Raw genomic sequence first — 13,518 nt, 5'->3', positions numbered from 1 at the left:
TCGCACATTCTAGTATTCGATTAGGAAAAAGGGTAAGCGACCTTATATTTAAGAGAATGTTTATTCAAAAAGCCAAAGGCTTGTTCATTAAAGTGGAATATCAAATATCACTCTCACAATGAGAGGTGATTGTCTCAAAAGATCAAAAGGATCAAATGTTATGATTGAAAGTGGAGTCAAATGTAAAGCTCCAAGATATGTTATCAAGTTTTGTGAGAGGTCATATATACATATTTCTATAATTGAGATGGGTCACATGATCTAGTGCTAATTGTGTATGCCTTGGTTGAATTGATCATTGAAACTTCACATTAGACTAAGGACTATCTCATTGTTGATATCCACACACAACACACAAGTTTATGTTCAATAAATGCCATATTCATTTGTGTGATTGTACTTGATGAAATGTGTTTTCACATGCTCAATCTTTATTAATTCAAACATAAAAAGATTTTTGAGTGTTTTAGGTGTTTTTGGAAAGTATTTTGTTTAAAAATCTGAAAATTATCAAAAATCCAGTTTTGCCCTGTTTTGGCGGCTCAGTCGCGGGTAAGTCAAGTCGCGAGCCTCAGTCGCGTCTTCGCGGGTCATTTTTGGCGACTTGTTCGCGAGTGGAAGGTTCAGTCGCGAGGGTTACTCAAAGATTTTCGCGGCTCATCTCGCGACTCACTCGCGGGTAGACCTTCTAGTCGCGAAAAACACTTAGAAAAATTTTTCAAACTTTTGTCTTTGAGTGTTTTGGCGGCTTGAATTGGCGACTTGTTGGCGACTCTATTAAGTCGCGAAAAACGCGTGTTTGGCAAAAATAGGAGCAGTTTTTAAATCTTTTTCAGTTTTTCCCTCGAACTTCTGTGACTGTTCATCTTCTCTCTAAACTGTCTCCTTCCCAAACACTCCGTGTACCCATTTTCAAACCTTATTGGTGCTTCATTTCTTATCCAAATCATCAAGAAAAGGTATGAGTCTTGTTTTCCTCATCTCATTTTCCCTATTTCATGGATGTTTTCATTACCATTTGGATTGATATTGTGTTTGTAACATTCCTCTCTTTGTCAGATGGGTATGGCTTGTTATGTGTGTTGTTGATTTCATCCGTTTTCATGTTGAGTGGCCACAATGTGTTTTTTTTCATTGTTCTGATATTTGCCTGTTGTTGATTCTGAATATCTTTTGTTAAATAGGTTTGGTATTTATATGACTTACTCATTTCACTTGTTTGTGTGTTGTTGTTGGTTTACGGCATTGGTTTACTGTGCTTTTATGTTAACATAACGTGTGAATGTTGGCATCTTGAAAGTATTCCTTTACAACAACTTCTTTTTTTGAATGTTATGTCTCACAGCCATGTGCTCTAGCTTGGGTGCTCTGATCTTTCATTTTGAAATTTTTTCCCATGTTCATATCTTATGTGGTATGTTTTATGATATCTGTTCTTAATGTTCGGATGCTGTCTTTGTATGCATATCATGGTCATGGTAGACTGTTTCATTGACAGTTCTGTTTGAATTTGTCTCTCTATGCCTTTTTGCACTATCACCATTTTGCTGCATCTGTCACATTGTGCACCTTAGTATTGATGAAAGTTTGGTTGGGTCTGCACTATCTTCAATTTGTATTTATGTTTTGAAATCTCTATTTTTCACTTCTATTTGCATCGAATCATGTTGATATTTATCTTGTGTGGTACTGTTGTTGGTTCTTTGCTGTGGGCCTATTCTCTTGCAGATGTCTCGTCGATCTTCCTGGGGTAAAGACATTGTTGCTGATGATCCAGCGACACCAGTTGCTAAAAGGACTCGACTATCATCACAGGCATCTCAAGACCCCAATGAGGAGAGGTTCAGAACTCCGCTTACCTCACACATCTACTCAAACATCTTTGACAAGTCAACTCCTATAGTGGAACGTGTGGTGGAGTTTAACACCTTAGGGACCACTTTTATCCCTCGAATCTTTGAGCAACGAGATTGGGCAAACCTATTTAGGAACTTTGACGATCCAATGGATGAACTGGTCAAAGAATGCTTCTCCAATGCAACTGATCTTGGAGCTGAACTTATTTTCTGGGTCAGAGGAAAAGAGTTTGGCATTTCCCCAAACTCCATCGCAGATCTTCTAGGCATCACTAGACCTCAGAATGTGGATCTAACTCCGTACGATGATCGAACTCCAGAGATTCAAGAAATTCTACAAATCCTAGGATCCGATCATGAAGTATCCAATACAGGAACATCCATCAGCACCGCAAAGTTTGCACCAGAGCTGACCACACTGAAGTTGATCATGTTCACTAATCTCTACCCACTATCCAACACTACATTCATCAATCTTGGGAGAGCTCTATTTCTTTGTGATCTTATTACAGGAGCCCCCATTGATATATGTGCTCACATCTATTACACCTTGAGGAAGACCGCGGTTCGAACTGCAGCTCGAGGAATTATTCCATTTTGCAGTCTCATCATGAAGCTCATTCTTCGTGAAGGCATTGTTCCTCCTACAGATGGAAAAATGTTGACTCGTCAGCGTCCTATTTCCATGTTCACTCTTCAAGCTAGCAGAAGTCACTCCTCTAAAACACCAAGGAGTGCTCACATCTCTCTGGTTACTCCATCTGCCCCTGAGTCAGAGACACCTGCACAGACCACATCTACTTCGCGTGCTGTTCCTGAAGCTCCACAAGCTAGTATTCCGCAAGCACAGACTGCTCCTCATACTGATAGAGTGGGCAGTTTACTTGAGCATATTCAGAAACGCATTGATGAGATTGTGACAATTCTCTACTCCACAAACAACCATGTTCAAATGCGTCTCGAGACTATGGAGAATCAGCTAGACGCTATTCAACAAAAGTTGGACGACAGCCTTTAGCTATTCGTGCCAAAAAGGGGGAGAGCATTCAATACGGGGGAGAAAGTTCAAAGGAAAGTGTGCATAGTGATAGGGGGAGTACACACATACTTTTGACATACTTTTGTTTTAAGTCTTATCCTCTAAACTTATAGGTTTATATTTTTGGACTTTTAGTGTTTATATGGGTTTGATACACTGTGGTTTTGGTGTATATTTGTTTCTAACTCATAACTTATACTCTTGGTTTAATCTTTTATATATTTTATTGTTGTTATTCTGATATATTGTGGTTTGTACCCATGTGCTTTTGTAAGCTTTTAGGGTTAATGTTTTTATGCATATTATGTAGGCTTTATGGTTTGTACCTTGCTTAATGCAGCCTTTTATGCTATGTTGAAATCAGTACTTATATCTAAATGTCTTGCATTTTGATTTATGTACTGTCACTCTTGTGCCCTTGTAGGATTGTTCCTAAATGCATATACCTTGTGTATTATGCATTGGTTGAGTGTTGAGCATACAAGTATCTTGCCTTGTGCTTGTTAACTTGTATGTCCTTGTGTTCATTCCAAGTGTGAATGAGCACTGTGATCACTACCTTGTGGTGTTCACTTGGTTGATCAAGCCATGGTTTGTTTCTTAACTCCACCTTTGCTTGATCACCTTTAGCTTGATTCATATGCATTTCATGTTTTTCTGCATACAATGATCATGGTGTATTGTTGTGTTTCAGGAGTTTCATGTTCTTATGATTCAAGTGCTTCACAGCTTCTAGAGTTAGGTGTGAGTGAGTTTTGTTCAACTGTTCCCAACTCACATGTTAAGTCTAGAGTCTGTTTTAGGGTTTTGTCACGGAATAGCCAAAGGGGGAGATTGTAAGGTTGAATTTATTCAACCATCTAATTGGCTTTATTCCGTGCCAAATTTGCTTGTATTTCAGCATTTAGTTACCCTGTATTTAGGTGGGTTTGTTGTAAAGGTAGTGAGTGAGATAGAGTGAAGTTTGCTCAAGAGTGTGCAAGAAAACAGAGACTCGCAGCTTGGCCTCGCGGGTGACTCGCGGCTGCAAGCCGCTAGACGCAGCACACGTGCCAAACATGCCGGAAGGTGAACAGTCATGCTAGCTGGAGCACTACAGGACAAAACAGGACAACTGGCCATACGGTTATCTCGCGACTGGATCTCATGACTTAGTCAAGCCGCGAGTTCAAGCCGTGAGCCACCCCTGTTTTGTAAATCCTGACGTTTCACATTCCTCTCCCACTCCAGTATAAATACCTCTTTTACCCACAAATGCAAGATAGCTTCCAGAGAGATTTTTGAGAGAGAAACCCTAAAGAAAAACAAGATTGATTCACCAACAATCTATACATTAGAGTCTCTTCAAATTTCTCAACTCTCTTCCTCTCCATTATCAAATGCTTAAGAGGCATTTTACCAAACCTTGTTCTTACCATTTTCATTACTGTGAGAGAGCTGTTTGGATTTCTGAGAAGCAGTTAGGAAGGAATCAATCTTCATTGGTTGATGCTACGGTCTAGTAGCGGAATCCGGGAAGCTAGAAAAGAAAAGGTTCGGCGCAACCTCGTTAGAGCAAGAAGCTTGGAAGGCTTAGGTGCACTGAGTAGATTAGGCTTGGAGGGTCTATTGCTGTCCATGTATCCCAACTACATTTTCTAGTGGATTGTTTACTGCTTGGAGGGCGGCGGAGAGGTTTTACGCCGAGGGCTTCGGTTTCCTCTTCGATAACACATCGCGTGTTGTCTTTGTGTTTGCATCTTCCTTCCTCTCTATCTTTGCCTTTTTATTATCTGCTGTGGGTTGTGATTTTAATTTGGCTTAGATAGTTTTACCAATTCCATATTATAGCTTATGTTAATTTTCCGCACACTAGTTGTTTGACATAATGCTTGAATTGATTAAGTTGTAATTTGGGGGTCTAAACGTTCAAGGGTGTTTATACACATTTTTGAACTTTCAGTGTGTAATTGTATTTAAGTTTTACTTTTTTAATAAATTTCCTTTGTGAAAAAAGTCCATTTTGATGTAATGAAATGACTCAAGTTATATATGATATTTTGATATGTTTAAAGTCTTGTAGCTCAACTGGTTGACAATTTCTAATGTTTCTAATGAGACATTCAAAATTTAAATCTACATCCTTCAATTATTGAATTATATATATATATATATATATATATATATCTGACATGTTCTTATCTAAGGAAATCTAGTGTGACTTGATTAAACCCAAATCATCATGACTTTTTGTTTCCTGTACTTTATAATCAACTCAAGTTATTTAGAAGTCAAAATTAACTCGAATTATTTAGAAGTCAAGAGCGTTATTCTTTATATTCTTTCGAAATTAACTTGACTTGGATTCGAATACCCATTCCCCACTTTGTTGTTAAAAAATAAAAACCCTTGAGATATCAAGAATTGTGGAACAATTTACTTTAACAATTAGTACTTACATGATAGTAAAATTGTTTATTGAATTTTTTGACTTTGCATATGAATAATTCCTCTTTCCATAATTAATAATAGAAACATTAATTTGTTGCAGGTATTTGATAATTTTGGTTTTGGAATGAATAAACTACTCAAATTTGTGCTTGGTTTATTGACTTGTTTAATTTGTAATTGTAATGTAGGACCTAGGGAAGTCACTGCATTATTTTACAATCTACAGAATTGGAGGGTAAGTAAGAGGTTTCAAATTATCATTGATATTAAAAATACATTTTTTTCTCTTCAAATTCAAAATTTTTTTTTTTCTAATTGTCTACAACTCTATTGCAATTGCCTCAGGATATTTTTGAGAGATTTGATAGGGACAGGAGTGGCAGAATTGATTCGACTGAGTTGCGAGAGGCACTTTTGAGTTGTGTAACTCTTTTTAAGGTTTTGTATCCCCATAAGATTTTAAATATAATATCTTTGTGTTCAAACTAAAACATCTTATGTATCATAATTATCATTATCCTATAGTTTTAAATTTTTAATATTAATTCTATTTACACGTAGGTTGAAAAAAGAAAAGGATAAATTCTCATAAAAAAAGTTACGTGATTTTTCTCAAAAGGGAAAAATAAGTGATATAATTTTTTAGTTTAATTGAGACTTAATCCTCCATTTGTTTGGTTAACATCCTTAGCTCTCGTGGGTGCATTTTGGTCTCCAACAAGAAGCACACGAGTCATATTCTTCATGTCAAATGCAGCTTACAACCAGGTTCTTTTCTGCTTTGTTGATTATAGTGTAAAAGCTTGGTGAAGAAAGGGGCAATTCTTAGTTAGTCCTGTAGCACTGCTCTGGGTTCTCACAAGAGAGATGGTCCCCATGGTGGGACCCACTTGTGGAGCACACCCCCTTTTGTGAGACCCCGGAGCAGTGCTCCGGGACTACCAAAGTTTTTTCCTGAAGGAAGAACGTGGATACTGTCTTGCTGACAAGCTTCTCAATCCGTTTGTTTTTTTCATTCAAGTTATGGGGCGACTAGACAATGTGCTATTTACTCCCAAAAAAAAAAGAAAAAAAGAAAAAAGTAAAAAGAGGTTCTCTGCCAACAATCTTTTGATAACAAGATGTTTTTGGTCACAGATTGAACTCTTTTTTTTGGGTTAGTTTCAAAGTCAAAAAAAACTTTTTCTAGTTGAATTTACCGGAACCACTTATGGTAGATTAATGATCCAAACGTCAAGAAAGGAGCACTTTTTTGTGCTTAATCCCATATGAATGCCCTTTTGTTGTCGAACAGTTTACGTTATTACCTCACTTAAGTGTTATTAACGGTTACAAACAGGAAGTGATATGAGCTGCAACGTAAGATTGGGACACAATCACAAGACTCTTATAGCTCGGTAACATTGCATGCTCTTTTTATCAAGGGAAACATGGTTCAAATCCCATTCTCCCTCATTGTATTATCGAATAAAAAAAAAAGAGAGAATGGAACACCAGACTAGATCGATGCAAGTATATGCTGTAGTTTCATGCTGACCAAAACTCTTCAACAAAATTTTAAAGGGCACTGCACGTCCTTATTCTGCTTTTATATTTTCATTTAGCTGTATGACAACGCTGACCAACATTTTGTGGTTGTTTTCCTTCTTCACTTTGGTTCTCCTTCCAATGTAAGAATTAACCTTCCCGATAAGTGTTCCCTTTTCCAATTAGCTATCCTGTTTAATCTCTCATCATTTACTCATCGCTTAAGGTTTCTACTCTCACTCGCTTTCTTTCTTGGGGGAAAGAAATACCCGTTTAACTTTCAGATTACTATAGTGTTAATTGTGCACTTCTGTGTTTGACAAGACAAGAATCCAAATAGTCATAAATAAAATATCCTTACGAGGAATGAATGATAACAATGTATGCATGAACAAAAACTGCTCCTAATTTCTTATTTCAAATGGTGAAACATTAACTTTGAAACTTAACAGAAATGTCAAGTTTCATATTTTATTTTCATTTACCTGCTGAACATGTAACAACATCTTTGTTTCAAGACACACAGGGAAGGTATTCTAGTTGGTGTGTGTAAAAATCTCTTATTTGAAGACAATGCTGTTATGTGGTTCAGCAAGTATTACTTCTATATTCAAATTATGGAAACCTAACCAGAACCTTTAAGCTTCTTTTTTGTGTAAAACCGAACTTCTCTTTCACCCAATTTCTGAGTCGGCCTTGAATTTGACTCATATCCCTAAAAAAGAACAAATCAGCAATCAAATTAATAACAATGTCTTTGAAAATGAATTTGCTTCTTGGTCAAGACAAAAGCATACACATTAGCTTAAAGTGAATAGGCAATTTAGAGGAAAATTTTTTGTTTCCTTCATCATTTGATAGTATTTATATTGTTTCCCTTACTTTATGACTGTTGTATTTACTGATTCCTGCATTAAGTATCTCAAATGATGTGCCATTGTCCATCAGTAGCTTTCCCGAGACCAGCAGTAAATGTTACAGAAGATTCAAACCCATCTACCTTAATACATACTATATACATATATCAAAGTGAACAAAAACACACATTATAGATTGGCTTCCCACTTCTCTTTTTAGTTTTGAACTTGAAAGCAAAATAATTATTAATTTTTCTCTTTATTTTGGAAAATGTTCTTCATACATCAGCGGTTAGAGTTCCAGTAAAATAAGCCAAAAAGCCTAGCTTCATGTGAAAGAGTGAAAATTTGTTGGTCAATAATAAAGCTTCATCCTTTTAATTATCTTTTAAATCTCAGAACAACCATTGTGACATCTTCCAAAAAGCAGGCAGTGGCATCCACTGTATGTCTGTATAGGACCACCATCCACTTCAGAGATTCCAATGCCAAAAAAGACATGTTGATTAAATCAACTAGAATATCCTATATTGAGAATTATCTTGCAGCTGTTATACTATTCTTCGAAAAAATTGACAAAATGCTAGGTCAGATTTGGAACTCGTGAGTCATATCATATTCAGATTTTTAGTTAAATAACAAAAGCTTATGATTATATCATCATTCTTATAGGGTTAGTCCTGCACATCCTTAATTTCTGTGGAGTATTTCATCAAAATGATGTCATCCCAGTTCAGAAACACTTACATCATGAACAGCTCTCATTAATGCTACCACTTGTTCCCTTGAAACTGTCATCACCTATAAAAGAGAATTTGTATGTTGGAAAGTGCATGTATGGAGTAAAGGAAAAGGCAACAAAACCAATATTTCATTTATTGGTTGAGAAAATTGTGTGCTTAGCGAAGGACCTTCTTGATTATTGTCCAAGTGACACCCTCAGTGCAGGGAGGAATTGTAAGAGAACCAATGTATCTGTAATACTCTTTGCTCTTAAAATTAATAGCTCTTGGGTTCATCATCCCCAAATCTATCTCTTCTTCCCCAACTGACTTTATGTGGTGGAACAACTTCAGAAAAAGAAGGGGGGGGGGGGGGGGGCATAAAGAAAATCAATAATCAAGAAAATTCATAGGAAGAAATAATCATAAGTCAAACTAAGATTTTGATTCATTCATGATGGACAATACTCTTCTAATGCATATATGTGTAAAGTACGCTATTACTTTTGCATTCCAAACCATTTTAAATAACCCATAAATGGATCCTTATGGATGCTTAATCATTTTCTATAATTTATTAACAAAGAGATAAAATGAAGGGTATGTAATGACTGGAACTTAAAACTTTAGCTCTTGAATGAATACTCCTTAATAGGTATTATAATGGCATTATTTGGTATTGACAAATTTAACTATAACTTCAAGTATTCATGGCAAACCTATGGAAGGTTAGATTGAAGAATTTCACGTCTATGTGGTTTCAAGGTGCTCCAAATAGGAGATATTTGCACTAGCTGTAAATTTGTAAAATATACTCAAGGACTAACATTGTCACTCATTACAAGGGTGTTTTGGTTAGATCACCATGAATATTAGACAACACAATTGCTAGACAAGCCTTTCTCATCCAGCATAAACTAATGGGTTCTCATTATGATTGTTCGCATATATAAACAAACAGCATGCACACAATTGTCTTTTTGTCTATCTTTTTGTATGTTTTAACGTAACAGATTATTTATCTCTTTGAACATGGTTCTTGTGTAGTGTAAATCTCATTTGACATAAATGTGTCACACAGCTATTACAAAACACAAATGAATTTTTCAAATTGAAATTGTTGGCATTGTTTGCGATGTTAGGTTCCTTCCTGCATTGAGCTCTATGTTCATTACTGTATTGATAAATGACAACTTAAGAGGATCATGCATGCATGTACTTTTTTAAGTATGTGCATGGTAGTATACATGCACATGATATTTAAAAGCAATGCATTTATTATCTGAATAATACTTATGTGCATCATATCATGAATGTCTTATACATATATATGCTCGAGAGAGAGAATCATCTAAATACCATTCAAAGGAAGGGGCCTAATCTTTTAATAAATAATGTGATGCATTTATGTCAATAGTGCATAAATATAATGCATATGCATTTATGCATCTCTAGAAGCAAATGAAGAGAAAACCATCTAAATACGTCTGTAAGCAAGGGATCAGGGCGGCCATATTTGTAAACAGCTCCAACAACAGCTATCTTGTTAGTACTGGGGTTTTGATGAACTACATGGAGCTCCAAGTCAAACCTGAAAACATAAGATTATATTTTTTGTACGGAAACAAAAGCAATGTTTGGAGTGGTTCTTACAAAAATCAAATTCCCGTTGATGTATCAAATGAAAAAGAGAAGGTAAACAAAAACCTTGATCCATTGAATGTGTGCTCAGATGGTGAATGCCAATGACACTGTTGCAGATTGTAGTCAGTCCCATTTATGTTAATATGTCCGGCATCTCCTTTCCAAGCCATCTGACGAAACATCCATTATAGATAATAAAAAGATCGATATATTTAAACTCATTTTGTACATCTATTGCTCGATATAAGTAAGATAATGTTTTACCATTACTACTTCAAAACCCTCATGAGATAATATATATGTATGTGTGTATACCCATGCACACACATACTTGCATCTTAGGCAAGTTTGTTGCACCCATTGTGTGCATTTACCAATTGCCCAAAACAACTGAAATTGTGGCTTAAAGTCTCGTTTTCAACTTAAAATCATTTTTTCAATTATATTTTGGTAGTGTGTAAATGCATAGATGTGTGCAATAGAATTATCCCATTACATATTTGAGTTAAAGCTTATAGGGATCATATAAACTGTCCATGTGATGTATGTTTCTATAAACAGAACAGGTTGATCGTTGAATGATTAACCTGTCCAAGTTCCAAATGGTCCAAGTTGGTGGGTATGTAACTCAAACAGTCATTAGATTAAGCTTACAAACATTAACCAAATTGGTACTCAATAAAAATTAAAAGGTTAAATTCCACAAACCACCCCTGAGGTTTGTGATAATACCAACTAAGTCCATAACATTTTAAAACCTATCAATTTCATCCTAAAAAGACAATTTTGTCCTTGAACTTAAAAAAAACCTAAATGCCGTTACTTTTTTTTTTTTTTTAATTTCCTCTCCCCTCTCTTCTCTGAGTTTCTCCTTCTCAAAACCCTCTCTTTCTACAATGCCAAGGCCGTGAAGGACCTCCGATCCTGCATGGATGCCAACGTGTCCCTCACTCTCAAGAAGACAAGCTGATCAAAGTCAAGCTCGGGGCGCTGTGGATCGGACCAGGACCTCTGTGGTGAACGGGCTGAGGAAGAAGCTGAAGTATTCGATTGAGAGTTTCAATAATCTCCGACAACAGATCTCGTCAGAGTATTGGGAGATTGTACAACGCCGGTACTTCACCGTCATCGACAAAATTCCCGACGACAAAACCATTGACCTTCTTATTTCCATAGGTCACCTTTTGTTTCAAACACTTTTCGAATTTTCTGTTGAGATTTTTAGGAGATTTCATTGGGAATTTTCAAAGGGATTTATGTGTGTTGTTTGGCTTGGATTTTTGTTGTTGTTGTTGTTGTTGTTTTTTTTTTTTTGGGGGGTTTCTATTGGTTTTGAAAGAGATTTTTATTGGTGGTGTTGTTGATGCCGGTGACCAAGTCATGGGCTTCACCGTGGGTAAGGTTCCATTACAGATAGAGTTCTGAGAGGGAGAACTCAGAGAAGAGAGGGGGAGAGGAAATAAAAAAAAGTAACGGCTTTTATTTTTATTTTTTTTTAAGTTCAGGGACAAAATTGTCTTTCTGGATGAAATTGGTAGGTTTTAAAATGTTTTGGACTTAGTTGGATATTATCACAAACCTCAGGGGTGGTTTTTGGAATTTATCCAAATTAAAACTACGAAAAAGGATAACAAAGTATAGCTTCAGTAGCAGGCTGGCAGCTTACGGAAATGTCATGTCCTCTGTTCTTCACAACAGCCTGAGCTGGTTTGTAATCCCCTTTTAATTTCCCCAAGCTAGGAAAAACCTGCACCCTTCTGTTCAGAAGATCAATAGGAGATTGAATTTTCCATTACCACAAGCTTTCCAAAGTGGATCGATGTTTCCCCATTTCGATGGACCTTTACCAGTGTCTTCAAGGTAAGTAAATTTTGATTCATCTTCTGCAAGGCATGAAAAGATTATTTGAATACAATGATTCAAAGTAGTCATGATCTGATATTTTATGATCTTACACTCTAGCTCAATTGGTTAGAAGTGTGTTAAAACTTCCCATTTTATCTTCCATATCTTTTTTACTGTAAAAAAAAAAAAAAAAAAAAAAAAAAAAAAAAAAAAAATGTTCTGAGTGTAGCACCAATTATAATTTTGTCATATCATAAATAGGATGATTGATAAATACTGATAACAGTCCTGTTTGCTAACATATATATAGTGGATTCAATAGTCCTTTTATTATTAGGAGAAGCAAATGACAAATGTAATATTCTGTTTCCATGCAAATGCCCAACATCAAAATGCATTACTATCTTTAAAAATAAAGCACTATCAAAATATATTTATACCAAGAAAGTGAAGTAAAAGCCTAGAGAGAGCATCTAATTTTCTCAAACATAAAGAAAAGAAGAGTAGGTGATCCTAGGACAGGACAAGTAAAATAAAGCATTGTTTCCTTGGCCTTGGAACCCGATGCAACAAAAAGGAAAGAAGCCAATACTTTATTTTCAAGCATTAACCGAAAAAAACTAAAAAAGGAGTTGGTTTTTTTTTATTTTATTTTTATTTTTTATGTGTCCAGTATCCATGCAGAAAATGGAAAGAAAGTAAGAAATCATTCCTTCAAATCTCAAATAATAATAATACTTATAATATAAAAAATAAAATAAAAAAAGACCAGCAAAATCCTTATTAGAGTCCTTGAAGATGAAGCAAGACAGCAATATGTTGCATTCCTCATAACTTAAAAAATAAAAAATAAAAACTACATGACACAGAGAAGAGAAAGAGATAACATACCCACTTCAGAGTCATCTGCAGAGACATTGTAGAGGTGGGATGAGAGAATAAGAGAAATGAGAAAGAGAAAATTGATACTGGGGTTGGTGTGGAAGAAGGTCATGGTTTTTGTTTTTGTTTTTGTCCTTTTTTTTTTTTTTTTTTTTTTTTGTTTTTTTTTGTTGGTGTTTGTGTTTAAGACTTCAGGATTGCCTATGTCGTCTTTGTATCTCTAATCTCTTGCTCTTTATCTATAATATTGGAGTAGGAGTGCATTGATTTCTGTTTTCTCGGAACCCAGCTAAGCTAAGTACTCTTTTTGGAAGGGTCAAGGGTGCGTGCTCCCTCTTTTCCATGCATGAGGGCTTACCGGGATAAACAACTCATGTCTAGTTACTAATTGGACTACTTCTTCTTATTCTTCTTTTATTTTGATTTTGATTTTTTTTTAAAATTTTTAAATTGATAAAACTTTTTAGATGGAAATAAAATTTCTTGAAAAAAGTTTAACTTCTAATTGGTTTGTAGAAAAATTTTCCCAATCCAAAGGAAATAATATAGGGGATAATTTGTATCGTTAATTAATTTTTGAATTTTCATGTCAATTTTCATAATTTTGTATTTAAGATTTTATTTCCTTGATTTTAAGTGTTTGTAGTCAAATTCAAGGAAATAAAATCTTAAATATCCTTTTCTTTTTTTCTTTTTTATAGAAGAAATACCATAAA

At 35.3% G+C, this 13,518-nt stretch overlaps 1 pseudogene; it reads right to left on the bottom strand.

Annotated features, from left to right (window-relative positions):
- Positions 1 to 7,477: 7,477 nt before the first annotated feature.
- On the bottom strand, positions 7,478 to 12,914 carry LOC126691504 (alpha carbonic anhydrase 4-like; annotated as a pseudogene).
- Positions 12,915 to 13,518: the final 604 nt, after the last annotated feature.

The sequence above is a fragment of the Quercus robur genome, chromosome 7, assembly GCF_932294415.1.
Source record: "Quercus robur chromosome 7, dhQueRobu3.1, whole genome shotgun sequence".
Lineage (NCBI taxonomy): Eukaryota > Viridiplantae > Streptophyta > Magnoliopsida > Fagales > Fagaceae > Quercus > Quercus robur.
Note: the sequence above shows the minus strand (reverse complement) of the source record. Positions and strands in the feature narration are given on the sequence as shown.